The sequence below is a fragment of the Sapajus apella genome, unplaced genomic scaffold (genome assembly GCF_009761245.1).
Source record: "Sapajus apella isolate SASKATOON/1434 unplaced genomic scaffold, GSC_monkey_1.0 scaffold45, whole genome shotgun sequence".
NCBI classification, from domain to species: Eukaryota; Metazoa; Chordata; class Mammalia; order Primates; family Cebidae; genus Sapajus; species Sapajus apella.
The window spans coordinates 14,417,699-14,432,614 of record NW_022436985.1 but is presented as its reverse complement, the minus strand read 5'-3'; the positions used below and the strand labels follow the sequence as shown (position 1 = coordinate 14,432,614).

At 41.9% G+C, this 14,916-nt stretch overlaps 1 pseudogene; it reads right to left on the bottom strand.

Annotated features, from left to right (window-relative positions):
• Positions 1-7,864: 7,864 nt before the first annotated feature.
• LOC116524555 lies at positions 7,865-8,879 on the bottom strand (annotated as a pseudogene).
• Positions 8,880-14,916: the final 6,037 nt, after the last annotated feature.

Sequence of the window (14,916 nt, the reverse complement as noted above, 5' to 3'; positions counted from 1 at the left end):
CTCCTCACTTAGCTTTATCCTCGATGCCATCCTCATTCCTCACTCTGCTTCTCCTGAGAGCATCCATCAGTGAAGCACTGAAACAAGAACTTTCATCTCAGGTTCTGGTTCTTGGGAACCTGATTTAGAGCTCTAACTCAGAGCATGGCAGAATTAAGCAGAAGGGAGACCCTCAGGGCAGGAGCAAAGAGGACACTGGGATAAGACAGAGCTAGGACACGAGCCCTGTTCTTGTATCTCAAACTCAGCAGTTACAATTTACTTCTCCTCTGCTGGGGAAGAGTGAGTGCAGGGAAGGAGCGAGGCAGGGGCATTATGATTGTGGGGCTCACCTCAGCTACACGAAAGAGAACATCAGGAAGAGGGATGAGGCATCACAGTGTCTAACAATGTGACACTGTTATATTCATTTCCCTAGGGCTGCTCTAAGGAAGTGTCACCAACTGGATGACTGAAAACAACAGAAATGGATTCTCTCACAGTTCTGGAGGCTTGAATTCCAAAATCGAGATGTCAGTGGGGACATCCTTGGCTCTCAGACACACCTCTCCAGTCTCTGCCTCTGTTATCATGTGACATTCTCCCCATGTCTTCACATCATCTTGTAACCTAAGAATCATCCAAAGGGTCAGAATCTATTTTAAAGAGTTTGTTTAGGGTGGGCACAGTGGTTCACACCTGTAAGCTCAGCACTTTTGAGGCTGTGGCAGGAGGATCACTTGAGCTCAGGAGTTTGAGACCAGCCTGAGCAACATAGTGAAACCCTGTCTTCACCAAAAATACAAAAATTAGCTGGGCATGGTGGTGTATGCCTATAGTCCAAGCTACTCGGGAGGCTGAGGTGGGAGGATCATCTGAGCCCAGGGAGTTCCAGGCTGCAGTGAGCCATGATCACCCATGATCATGCCACTGCACTCCAGGCTGGGTGAGAGGGGACTATCCTGTCTCCAAAAAAGAAAAAAAAGTCTGTTCAAATGCAAAATTTGAGGACAGCCACGCAGTAAACACAGATTCTGAATAATGGAAGTCAGTGTTCTAAAGTGTAGGAGTTGCTGGGCGTAGTGGCTCATGCCTATAATCCCAGCACTTTGGGAGGCCAAGGCAGGTGGATCACCTGAGGTCAGGAGTTTGAGACCAGCCTGGCTAACATGGTTAAACCCCGTCTCTACTAAAAATACAAAAAATTAGCTGGGCATGGTGGCGCATGACTGTAATCCCAGCTACTCAGGAGGCTGAGTCAGGAGAATTGCTTGAATCCAGGAGTCAGAGGTTGCAGTGAGCCAAGATCATGCCATTACACTCCAGCCTGGGCAACAGAGCAAAACTCCATCTCAAAAAATAAAAATAAAGTGTAGGAGTTTAGGACTGTTTATTTAGACAAAACATAGAGAAGAATAACAGAATTTCAGTATCTTTCTACGTGAGGCCTAATGCATTGTTACAATGATTGGATGAGCTGAGTTGGTTTTTTTTCTCAGGAAAGGTATATTTAACACTCCACACTGAAAGGGTAACAGTCATGGGGTCTTCAGCATCATTTTGTCTGTTTTAGATATGGGACAATGAAGGAAGCAGTTAATCTAAAACAAAGACCAGTGATTGGAAGGGGAGGGGCCTGGTTTCTGATCTTTTTATAAGGACATCAGTCATTTTGGAGTAGGGGCCTATCCTACTCCAGTAGGAATCTTTACTAATTTCATCTGTAACTATCTATTTCCAAATAAGATTACATTCTGAGGTACAGGGATTTAAGTCTCCAACACGTCTTTTTGGGGACACAATTCAACCCGTAACAGTTGCATAGGTCAAATAAGTTACCTCTCAGGTTCAGATTCAGCCCGAGGGCTGTCAGCCAGCAGATGCAGGTGTTCCTCCTCTGTGCTTCCGTGGCACTTGCTTGTATGCAGAATACCCATCTCTATCACAGCAGATGATTTGATTTCCCTTAGACTTTGATTTCCCTTAGACTGCAATGCCTTCAAGGCAATAGCAATTTGTTACTTGGTTTTGCATCCTCAGTGCCCGGTTGTAAAATCTTCCACTTAGGGTACACTCATTAAATGTTTGTGGAATAAAAGTAGAATGGTTTTAATTTTGTCAGAGGTGTATGAACCAGAGTAACTCCATCTTAAATAGGAGGTAGGTAAAATGAGGCTGGAACCTACTGGACTGCATTCCCAGATGGTTAAGGCATTCTAACTTACAGGATGAGATAGGAAGTCAGCACAAGATACAGGTCATAAAGACCTTGCTGATAAAACAGGTTGCAGCAAAAGAGACTGTCTAAAACTCACCAAAACCTATATGGCCACGAGAGTGGCCTCTGGTTATCCTGATTGCTACAATCCCACAAGCACCATGACAGTTTACAAAAGCCACAGCAACGTCAGGAAGTTACCCTATATTGTCTAAATGGGGAGGCATAAATATTCCACCCCTTATTTGGCATATCATCAAGAAGTAACCATAAAAATGGGTACCAGCAGCCTTCGGGGCTGCTCTGTCTATGGAGTAGCCATTGTTTTGTTCCTTTACCTTCTTAATAAACTTGCTTTCACTTTACAGACTCGCCCTGAATTCTTCCTTGTGTGAGATCCAAGAACCCTCTCTTAGGGTCTGGATCGACACCCATTTCCTGTAACACTTTCATGGAACTGTTGTGAGTCAAGAGCCCAGCCCAGTGCCATGATGCAAAAAGCATTAACTTCCATACTTTTGTGGCTTTTCCCCTTTGAAGGTGTGAAGATCCACTTGGAACCCCAGATTTGGTACAAAGATTATTTTGAGCTGAAGGCATTTGAGATTCAACAGATGTAGAAAGAAACCTGCTCAGAGCTTCTTTTACCTGACTAAAAGCAGAAACCTCAGAAACGAGGACTGCCATAAATTTCCTTGTGAGGTGGCTTCCATTCCCAGGAGAGAGAGCAAGAGTAAGTCTACCATAAATCTCCTCTTCAGGGGAGTTTTATGGCCCCAAAGAAGATGGAAGGACCACTTGCCTATGTAGACAGTGTTATCACAAATTTTCTTTCTCCTATTTGTTCTCCTAAAATTTCATTTGTCTTTCCTAAAGAAACCTAATTGTTCTTCCCATAGAAGCCTTTTCTCCTCTCTCCTTTTCCCCTGCTAACTTAGGTCTATAAACCTTTAACCATTTGACAAGACAGCTACTTCTTTTGTTGACTTCTGGGTGCACACAAATAAACCTTTTTCTCCTTTCTTTTTTTTTTTCTGAGACAGAGTCTTGCTCTGTCACCCAGGCTGGAATGCAGTGGCACAATCTCTGCTCACTGCAAACTCCATCTCCTGGGTTCAAATGATTCTCCTGCCTCAGCCTTTCAAGTAGTTGGGATTACAGGTGCCCACCACCACAACCAGCTAAATTTTGTACTTTTAGTAGAGACAGGATTTCACCATATTGGACAGGCTGGTCTTGAACTCCTGACCTCAAGTGATCCTCCTGCCTAGGCCTCCCAAAGTGCTATGATTACAGATGTGAGTCACTGTACTTGGCCACTTTTTCTCCTGTTAATCTGTCTTTTGTCAGTTTGATTCACAGGCCCCAACTACAGAACATAAGAGGGCGGAGGAAAAAGGTTTTCCTCCCCTACAAAGTCTTTGGAAAAGAGTCTATTTTTTTTTTTTTTCATCTGAGGCTGTGAGTTGACTATGTGCAAATACAAACATTCTGGAATATCTTCTTAACAAGGATGGATGATTCTGCCAAGAATGATATTTTCATCAGCTTCTAGCAACTGCTGTACTATGTCTGAACCACAGGTGTCCACAGTGACCCTGTCTTCTTTACACAGGACGAACAAACAGCACATTCAAGTGCATTAATATTACAAGAAAAACTTCGAATTGTATACAAAAAATATTCCCCCAACGTTAGAGAGAGCCAAGACACCAAAGAATTATTTGGACAGTCCAGCTTGGCAAATAGATGAGTTTATTAAGATTTACATACAGGGCACTCCTGGACGGCAGCAGGACAGCTCTTGAGATCTGTGCCACCCGCATCTCTGAACTATTTTTAAGCTAATTTTCTGGCTCGTTGCCTACTGTGTTTGAGTGATAAGACTGTTTTTCTTGGTAGGTTCTCAGATACTCCCCAGGATGCTTAGTATCTCAGGGATACCGGCTCCTCAGCTGTGCACCATGGCCTTGGCTTACCATCTGGCCTTCAAGGTTCAAGCAGCAGACATGCACCCTTCAGTTACCTGGTGGGAAGCCCATCACATTACAATTAAAATGTATATATGGGAAGAATGCATCCCAAAGGGCCAGCATGAGTTATTTCCTGATGAGGAAATGTTTTAATAAAACTTTTTTTTTGTCTTTTCTTTATTTTCTAAGTTTTTGGCAGTGAATATTAGTTTTATGATAAGAAAACTCTTTCCTCTCAAGAAATATTAATTAAAAAACAAAAACAATTAAAAGTTACAGGACAGGCAATATCCTCTAGGTCACTCTTGTTTACTAGTATTTTTGTCTTTTTTTAACCTTTAGTTCAGATTTGACATTGCTGTTGAAGCATTCACATGTGTTCAGCATTCTTTGGTTTTTGGATGGCTACACATGTGGCAGAAGGAAAGGTCTTTCTTTGGGATTTTGCTCTCTCTGCAGGGGTTCAATATTTGCCTCCCAACCTGAATCAGAGCTTATTTATTTTAGTTTTTTTGCAATTGCATGGCTAATTACTACCTTATGTAAGCTCTGCTATGGGAATGATTTTTATTAAGTATAGCTCCTACACATGAAGAATAGAATAATTTTTTAAAAAAGAAATTAATAGAATGGTGTAGAGAACAAAAAGTAATATTTTTTCCTCACTTCTGACAAAGTTCATGGCTTAAACCTCATAATAAAAAACAAATTAACAAGAGAAAAGTATAACAAATTTATTTAGCCAAACTTTTATGCGACATGGAAGCCTTAAGAAATAAAGATCCCCAAAATGGAGAAAACCGTGTATTTTTATGTTTAGGTTTGATGAAGAGTGGATAGTCGTGGAGAAACATGATTGGACAAGGGGGTATGATCTAACAGTAATAAACTGGGGGACTTAAAAGGCCTGTGTGTTCAGATTTATCTTGGTGTCTCTATGTCTTCATTCCCTTTCTCTGGCTGTCACATGAAGGTCTTATGACTGAGAAACAAAAAAGAAATCCCAAGTCCCCCAGCTGACTGAATGGACCCTCTCTTGGCCAAGGGGACACCAGAGAAACCTTGAAAACTGAGTTCCTGGACATGACAGGATGGAAAGTCAGACACATGTTGTATTAGTTCATTTCCATGCTGCTGATAAAGACATACCCAAAACTGGGAACAAAAAGAGGTATAATTGGATTTATAGTTCCACATGGCTGGGGAGGCCTCAGAATCACAGCAGCAAGTGAAAGGCACTTCTTACATGGTGGTGGCAAGAGAAAAATGAGGAAGAAGCTAAAGCTGAGACCCCTGATAAACCCATCAGATCTTATGAGACTTACGCACTCCCACAAGAATAGTATGGGAAAGACCAGCCCCCATGATTCAATTACCTCCCCTGGGTTCCTCCCACAATACGTGGGAATTCTAAGAGATACAATTCAAGTTGAGATTTGGGTGGGGACACATCCAAACCATATCAAGCCACCCCTGGCTCCTCCAAATCTCATGTCCTCACATTTCAAAACCAATTATGCCTTCCCAACAGTCCCCCAAAGTCTGAACTCATTTCAGCATTAACCCAAAGGTCGACAGTCCAAAGTCTTATCTGAGACAAGATGAGTCCCTTTCACCTATGAGCCTGTAAAATCAAAATCAAGCTAGTTATTTCCTAGTTACAATGGGGGTACAGGTATTGTGTAAATACAGCTGTTTCAAATGGGAGAAATTGGCCAGAATAAAGGAGTAACAGGGCCCATGCAAGTCTGAAATCCAGTGGGGCAGTCAAGTTTTAAAGCTCCAAAATGACCTCCTTTGATTCCAGGTCTCACATCCAGGTCATGCTGATGCAAGAGATGGGTTCCCATGGTGTTGGGAAGCTCTGCCTCTGTGGCTTTCCAGGGTACAGCCTCCCTTCTGCCTGCTTTCACAGGCATTGAGTGTCTGTGGCTTTTCCAGGTGCCTTGTACAAGCTGTCAGTGGATCTACCATTCTGGATTATGGAGGAAAATGTCCCTCTTCTCACAGCTCCACTAGGCAGTGCCTCAGTAGGGACTCTGTGTGGGGGATCTGACTCCACATTTCCTTTCCACATTGCTGTAGCAGAGGTTCTCCATGAGGCCTTCCACTCCTGTAGCAAACTTTTGCCTGCTCATCCAGGCATTTCCATACATCTTCTGAAATCTAGGCGGAGGTTCCCAAACCTCAATTCATGACTTCTGTACACCCGCAGGCTCAGCACCATGTGAAAGCTGCCAAGACTTGGGGCTTTGGCTTTCTGAAGTCACAACCTGAACTCTACATTGGCCCTTTTCAGCCACAGCTGCAATGGCTGGGACACAGGTCACCAAGTCCATAGGCTACACACAGCACAGGGACTCTGGGCCCAGTCCGTGAAACCATTTTTTTCTCCTGGGCCTCCAGGCCTGTGATGGGAGGAACTTCTGTGAAGGTCTCTGACATGGCCTGGAGACATTTTCCCCTTGGTCTTGGGGATTAATATTAGGCTCCTTACTACTTATGCAAATTTCTGACAGCTTGAAATTCTCCCCAGAAAAAAGATTTTTCTTTTCTATCACATAGCCTGTGAATTTTCCAAACTTATGCTCACTTTTCCTTATAAAACTGAATGCCTTTAACAGTACTCTGCTGCTTAGAAATTTCTTCCACCAGATACCCTAAATCATCTTTCTCAACTTCAAAGTTTCACAAATCTCTAGGGCAGGGGCAAAATGCTTCTAGTCTCTTTGCTAAAACATAACAAGAGTCAACTTTGCTCCAATTCCCAACAAGTTCCTCATCTGTATCTGAGACCACTTCAACTTGGACCTTATTGTCCATATTGCTATCAGCACTTTGGGCAAAGCCATTCAACAAGTCTCTGGGAAGCTCCAAACTTTCCCACATTTTCCTGTCTTCTTCTGAGGCCTTCAAACTGTTCCAACCTCTGCCTGTTACCCAGTTCCAAAGTTGCTTACACATTTTTGGGTATCTTTTCAGCAACCCCTCACACCCTACTAGTACCAATTTACTGTATTAACTTGTTTTTGTGCTGCTGATAAATACATACCCAAAACTGGGAACAAAAAGATCTTTAATTGAACTTATAGTTCCACATGGCTGGGGAGGCCTCAGAATCATGCAGGAGGTGAAAGGCACTTCTTACATGGTGGCAGCAAGAGAAAAATGAGAGAACACCTAAAGTGGAATCCCTGATAAACCCATCAGATCTTGTGAGACTTACTCGCTATCACAAGAATAGCATGGGAAAGACCAGCCCCCATGATTCAATTACCTCCCCTGGGTCCCTCCCACAACATGTGGGAATTCTGGGACATGCAATTCAAGTTGAGATTTGGCAGGAAGGCACAACCAAAACATATCATGCTTCATTATACTCCCGCCCTTGCTAACCACTATTAGACTTTTTTTCCCTAAAGATTAAACAAAACCAGCCCTTTGGAAAGACTCATTCCACCCTTCATTAAACCAGCACCCTGACACTGCCCCTCCCTTTTGCAGTTTCCACAAAATAATCAACCAGCATTCCTTCCTGAGAAGAGATCACTGACCATGGGCCGGTTCTTTTCTTTTCTTTTTTTTTTCCCCATTCAGATCAAGTTTCCATGTATTCAAAAAATAAATAAAAGTTTAAAAAGTTGTTTCACTAACTTTAATTTCAGAACTGACTGACATCAAGCGTTTCTTATTTTCAAAGTCCACCCTTCAGAGAAGATCAGAAATTCCTGAAGTCCACCTTTGGATTCTTTTGGGTTTCATTCTGACTAACATACTTTTTTTTTACAATAAAAACCTGGAATTAGGCCGGGCGCGGTGGCTCAAGCCTGTAATCCCAGCACTTTGGGAGGCCGAGGCGGGTGGATCACGAGGTCAAGAGATCGAGACCATCCTGGTCAACATGGTGAAACCCCGTCTCTACTACAAATACAAAAAATTCAGCTGGGCATGGTGGCGTGTGCCTGTAATCCCAGCTACTAAGGAGGCTGAGGCAGGAGAATTGCCTGAACCCAGGAGGCGGAGGTTGCGGTGAGCCGAGATCGCGCCATTGCACTCCAGCCTGGGTAACAAGAGCGAAACTCCGTCTCAAAAAAAAACCTGGAATTATATAGAAAAACTTTTCCCCAAACTGGGAGGGAACCAAGAGGAAGCCAACATTTCATTGAGAAAAATGTCTCTTTGTTTTGCTCACATGTTTGAGAAGCAAGAAAATACTGACTATCCAGATGCAGGTGTTCTCAAAATTGATACTGGTCTCTTGCCTTTGGAACCAGACATATCATGATTTGGGTTTGCAGTCCTTTTCTTTGGTGTGTTCAGGCTGAGTTTACTTGTAGGAGTGGTAGGATTGCTAGTCAATGCTGCTAGAAAGCTTCTACTCTTACCATGATATTTCACTGTTCTGTTGCATATTTTACAAGTTGTTGTTGATTACAACATTTTTGGAGCCTTTGAACTTTTTCACAATTTTTGCTTCTTTAAAACTGAGGGTATAATTTCATGCTTCATAATTAATCAGTTTCTGTATTTTGGGTACCAATGTGGCTTTGGGTTTGAGACACACTCGAGAGTTATCCAGAACCAACAACTGCAAACAGTACAGACATGTTTCTGCAAAAGTGCTCTTATCATAGGAGATGGTGGGCTTGGCTCTGGCAGCTGTTGTGCAGTTCCTGTACTAAAGCTTCAAGCTAATACTTCTGTGTCATGGCCGTCACTGTTGCTTCCTTGTCACAGGCACCTGGTAAGAAAACATGGCACCAGAAGCTGGCTTCCACCATGGGGTAGTTCTTGCCAGCCTAAAGAGGATGTGCAGTGAGGGTCTTCATGTCCTTGGCTTCACTTTTGTTTTTTGTTTTGTTGTTGTTGCTGTTTTGAGACAGTCTTACTCACTCTGTTTCCCAGGTTAGAGTGTAGTGGCATGATCACAGCTCACTGCAGTGTCCCCAGCTAATTTTTGTATTTTTTATAGAAATGGGATTTTGCCATGTTTCCCAGGCTGGTCTTAAATTCCTGGGCTCAAGTGATTGGCCCATCTTGGCCTCACAAAGCTTGTGCTGGGACTACAGGTGTAAGCCAACATGCCTAGCCTGCTTCACCTTTTGACATCAGAGACCCCAAAACTCCACCCTGAAATCATGCTAAGGCCACCATTTTTTGGACATGGGTCTCATGGAGAGGTGTAAGGTAAATGGATGTGCTTTGGTTAAGAATAGGCCAAGGTAGACATGCAGGCCAGCATGACTCAGCAAGTTTGGAGCGCAGGTGCACAACTCCTCTTGTTATATAACTTGTTCGTGTAAGCTCATACTTGGCTCAAAGCCACTATTGTTTGTAAAAGTTATAACTGCCGTGTAGATGCTGTACATGGGACACACACTCAGAGGAAGAGAGTGAAGCTCCTGAGCCTGTAGGGAGAGCCAGCTCTCTTGCAGACAGACTTGGGGGAATCCAGAAACCAGAAAATTTGCCAGGGAATGCAGCTATAAGTGTTGGAGTGACAGGAGCTGCAGAGCTGGCTGTTGAAAAGGGATGCAGCTGGAGCAGGCAGCTGAGACAAAGGAACGGTGTAAGAAAGATGATGAGTAAAACCATATTTTACCTGCCTATGGTCTCCCAAATGTTCTTTCAGTTATCTGCCACTCATTCACCCATTGCCATTGGACCTCAGCATAGGCTGGAACCTGACACTTGGAGTGACAAGAGGCATGAAAGTCAATTGCTCATGTGCTTCTCATTTTATAAACATTCATGACTCCTCCTATAGCTTATTGAATATGTATATTTGGCCACCCACTTCAGTATAAATTCCTGTCTTATTCTTCTCACCCTTGAAGTGCTTGTTTCTGGCTTCTGATGGGAAATTATGCTTCCCAGCCTGTCAGAATGGTCACCTTGCAGGCTGCAACCATTTATGAGAAATAAAGCTCTCCTTTCCAAACTTATGAACCTCATCATTCCTCAGTTTTCACTTTTTTTAAAACAAAGGTGATTTTGAGATCACAATTTATTTGAAAATAATTTGGTCCTTGACCAAATTATAATAGATATGGTAGTTTCTGAGCTACTATATAATAGCTTTCTAAGAACATTTATATATATGTTCACTTATATATGTACATTTATATATATATCTCATATATAATATATAATAGCTAGCTAAGAACATTTATATAATATATATTATATATTATTAATATAACTATGTATTATACAATATAATAGCTTTCTAAGAACATTTAAACAACAGAGAACTTGGTCTTAAACCAATCAAGATGAAATAAGAAAATAAGAATAACTTTGTTTTCAGTTTCCCCATCTGTTAAATGAAAAAGAAAAAGAAAATGAAAATGAAAAAAAAAAGAATAACTTGGTCAAGTAGCCTATCATAAAACCATGAAGAAATTTGTGTGTCCATGTCTCTGACAGATTTTGCACTTTAACTGTTGTAAGTAAAGTGGCATTTCTTTGGTCAATATAAGTTTAAAAAAAAAAATCTCCCATTTCGGAAAACTTTTCTACAGAGAGGACAAAGAAAACAATGTTAGAATTAAATAAGCATTAAACCAGAATGCGACGCGCAGCTCAGGCAATCTGCTAAAGAGATTGCAAAGACAGAAAGAAATCTGCTGACATACAGCTAACTGGACATAACCCATCACATTAGACAGGTGAGTTGCAAATTGGAGTCAGGTGATAGCCAAAGTTAGCCCATCTCCTCCCAGGAGACTAGGAAGGTAGGGTGTTATCTTCCCTGATGGTTACATTTCAAAGAAATGACTCCCAGGTCCTTGAGAAAACATTCCTGAACTATGAGCCTGGAAAGAGGCTTATTTAGCTATTAAAAAGGCTTACATACATTTGAAAAAGACTGAGAAAGAAATTCTTTAAAAAAAAAAAAGTCAGGGGAAGTAGGGAGGTGGGTCTTTTTCCTTATTTTCAACAGGAAGAATTAAGTTTCTTATTCACCCTTACATGCACTCTGGGGGTAATCAACTGAATTCGTGTTAGATAATGAGGGATTAAAAGTAATTCAGCAAATGTCAAGGATACAGTTTTCCTTTCTGGCAAAGCAGCAGAAACATACTCACTTCCCTAATTGCCTAGACCAGGGTTTTTCAAACTTAACACTGTAGAGGAGAAAAAATATCTTTCCTTCCACGTGTCTTAGGCTCATTGGCTGGGGGTCCCTGTAACAAAAAAACAGATTAACAAGAGAAAAGCATCCAAATTTATTTAATGTCAGTTTTACATGACAGAGAAGCTTTCATATGGAAATGAAGGCCCAAAGAAATGGAGTAAACCTGAGTATTTTTATGCTAGGTTTGATGAAGAGTGGACAGTCATGGAGAAATATAATAGGGCAAAGAGTACGATCTAATGGTAATAAACTAGGGAAAACTTAGCAAGTCTTGCTTATTCAGACTCTTCTGTGTGTCTTTGTGCCTTCGAACATAAGGATGTTCCATTTCTCTTGGTGTACGTAGGGCACCTCTCATATAAGGTCTTATGACCTTCTTCAGGGGAAGCTCAGAAAACCTTTCCTAGGTTCCTTTCCTTTTCCTTCCTCTCCCCTCCTCCTTCCCCTCTCCTCCCCCTTCCCCTCTCTTCCTCCCTCCCCTCCCCTCCCCTCCCTTCTCCTTTTCTCCTTCTTTCTTAACAGGGTCTTGCTATATTGCCCAGGCTGAACTCGAATTCCTAGGCTCAAGTGATTCACCCACCTCAGCCTCCCAAAGTGCTAGGATTACAGTCATGAGCCACCACACTTGGCCTGTTTTTTGCTATAGGGGTGTCAGCTGTGAACCTTGAGACAAGTGAGGAAAAGATATTACTTTTTCTCCTCTACATCATTCTACTAATTTCAGTGATTGGCTTTGCTGTACCAGGCAACCCCAGTTCAGTTCTGTACTACCCCCAGATGATGTCTGATCACCCTGGCCTGCTTTCAGCAAGAATCCCGTTAGGCTGGTTTAGCCAGAACTCCCCTTACCCTGCATGTTTCCTTTTATAATTTTCCATCCACTGACCTGTATCCTGCTCCTTGGCTCTAAATTCTCACTTGCCCATGGTATATTAGAAGTTGAGCCCAATCTCTCTCCCCTACTGAAAAATCCCATTACGGTGGTCCCTATATGTATCTGAATGGTCCTGAATGAAGTCTGCCTTATGAAGGGGTTAAGAACCTGCCACCCCACTATATGCTGCTCTGGCATCTTGAGAATTTTGAGTTAGAGGCACTCAAAAAACAGCAGATGCAAGAAGATCACTCTGACCTTCCTTCTGTTTCCTAAAAGCAGGAGATGAAATTCCCACTTGAGGGATAGTCTGCCTATTCCAGAAGGAAAGTATCATTCTTATCATCAAGGATGGGAAGTTGAGGCTGAAGGAAATCTGAACAAACCAATTTGTAGACTAATCCTTATCTTCCTAGCCACTGCACCACTAGTTAACTTCCCTAGCCCAAGACCCTTTGCTGTGTCACATTTTCACAATTTACTACTCTTTGTTTAATTCTTTATATGTGTTCATTTCTTTATTATATATTACAGTGTAATAATAAAAAAGAGTGTTCATTTTTAGCAGTGTCTTTGGGTCTTCATTTCTGTATGAAGTCTCCCGTGCCATGTAAAACTGTACTAAATACATGTGTATGCTTTTCTCCTGTTGATCTGTCTTATGTCAATTTCCTTCTCAGCTTTGGGGGTGAAAAAAACAAATCCTGAGGGAAGAGGTAACATTTTGCCTCTCTTTAGCAGGGGAGGAAAAATAATGGTCTCCTCCAAACTTCATGAGCTCTTAGTTGGCACTCCATGTAACAAAAGACAGATTAACAAGAGAGAAACAAACGGAGGTTTAATAACATGTATACCTCCTGTAACATGGGAGATAACCCAGAGATATGAGTAAATCTCTAGAGTAGATCTCAGACAAAGATTTTAAAACCTCAGGTTTAAACATCATTATCCTCCGAAACAAAGAAATAAGGATGGAGGGAATGGTCAGCTAAGATAAGATGGCCAGAAAAAGCATCTTAAACAAAGGTATCTTTGTTATACAGATTTAAGTTGTTGCCTTCCTTCTTTATTGATTATGCATCTCTAGAGATTTCGTCTTCCTTCTGGTGCAGAGAGGGAGACACATTTAAAAATGGAGACTGCCTTTATAGCTGCAAATTTCTCTTACACAAAAGGGTAACTTTCCAGAACTTCTCCTGTGTCTGCAGTTTCTCAAAATAATCAGCTCAAAATAATCCGTATGCCAAAGAGGCCTATTTTGGGGTGGCATATTCTGGACTATGGCAGTCACATTTTGGAGTGGTATGTCCTGAGCCCTGTCACTTACTGTGTTTTAGCAAGAATCATCAAATAATTTTTTCTCTAGCAGAATTTAGTGTGCCATTGGCATGCAGCACCAATCCAGACCCCAAGAGAGGGTTCTTAGACCTCATACAAGAAAGAATTCAGGACAAGTCCATACAGTAAAGTGAAAGCAAGTTTTTGAAGAAAGTAAAAGAATAAAAGGAAAAGCTACTCCATAGGCAGAGCAGTGGCGTATACTTATAGTTATTTCTTGATTTTATGCTAAACGAGGGTGAATTGTTCATGAGTTTCCTGGGAAATAGGTGAGGAATTCCTGGAACTGAGGGTTCCTCGCCTTTTTAGACCATATGGGGTAACTTTCTGATGTTGCCGTGGCATTTGTAAACTGTCATAGCCCTGGTGGGGGTGTCTTTTAGCATGCTAATACATTGTAATTAGCCTATAATGAGAAGTGAGGATGACTGGAGGTAACTTTCTTCACCTTCTTGGTTTTGGTGGATTTTAGCTGGCTTCTTTACCGCCACCTGTTTTATCAGCAAGTTCTCTGTGACCTGTATCTTCTGCCAGCTCCTATCTCACCCTGTGACTAGAATGGCTAACCTCTTGGAATGCAGCCTCGTGTGTCTCATCCTTATTTTCTCCAGCCCCTATTCAAGACAAAGTCACTCTGGTTTGAATGTCGTCCTTTCTTCCCAATGGGTCAGTGAGGTGGAGGTGGAAGCACACGCCTTTAACATCCTCTTCTAATCTCCCCCAGGACTGTGTCTACTTCTCCTCTTCAATTCCTTAACATTTTTGATACAATTATTTAGGAGGATGCCTTATCGCTGCTACTAAGCTGCATGTTTTATTAGAACTGTATCCTATCAGATTCACCTTTATGTCCTCTGTAGCACACAGCAAACCCTCAATAGAAGTATGGGTGTCATGAAGCAACTTCAAACGGGAACCAAACTCTTATCTACCTGTGTCTTAAATTGATGCCTTTATGGTTTTCACAGTAAGGTGAGAGAAAGATTTTCTGCGGTGTTCAGATACTGGAAGCTGGGCCCGTTTCTTCCCCCTTGGCTCTCTGGACTTCATCTTTCCCTTCTTTATATCATTTCTTACTCATATTTATAAGACAGACACCATGGCCAAACAGCTTAATTGTTCCCCCCTTTGCTGGCCAACAACATTTTCTCCAGTTCCCATTGTCCTTAAAGGTACCAGAATATGTCGCCCCAAAATATGCCTTTTTGGCTTATGAATTATTTTGAGCTAAAGGTAATTGAGAGCCAGCAGACACAGGAAAAGCTCCATATCTCCTGATGACTGCCTGAAAACAAAGTGTATTAGTCTATTTTCACACTGCTACAAAGAACTACCTGAAACTGGGTAATTTATAAAGAACAGAGTTTTAATTGACTCAGTTTCCACCTGGCTG